Here is a 307-nt window from a genome sequence, read left to right on the forward strand (position 1 = left end):
TAAAAAAAAAAAAACGCCAAAGAGACGATAAAAATGCCCTCGGGTGCAACATCCGATAACAATCCGCGCAAACTACAACACGATGAGATGCGAGATTAGATGCGCCTACAGAATAAACTTTGGCAAGCTCAACAGCATTGGATCGCTGCTGGGATTCTCGTCGAAGCGTAATACTGCAACCGCGAAAATGGCACGAATCGGACGTGTCGATCAACATGATGAACGTAAACGTTATCCGCGTAGAGTGTAACGTGACCGCGGGTGCATACAGCAATGGCAAAGGTGCACACACGATACACGAATTTTC

Source organism: Trachymyrmex cornetzi, unplaced genomic scaffold, assembly GCF_001594075.2.
Source record: "Trachymyrmex cornetzi isolate Tcor2-1 unplaced genomic scaffold, Tcor1.1 scaffold809, whole genome shotgun sequence".
NCBI lineage: Eukaryota > Metazoa > Arthropoda > Insecta > Hymenoptera > Formicidae > Trachymyrmex > Trachymyrmex cornetzi.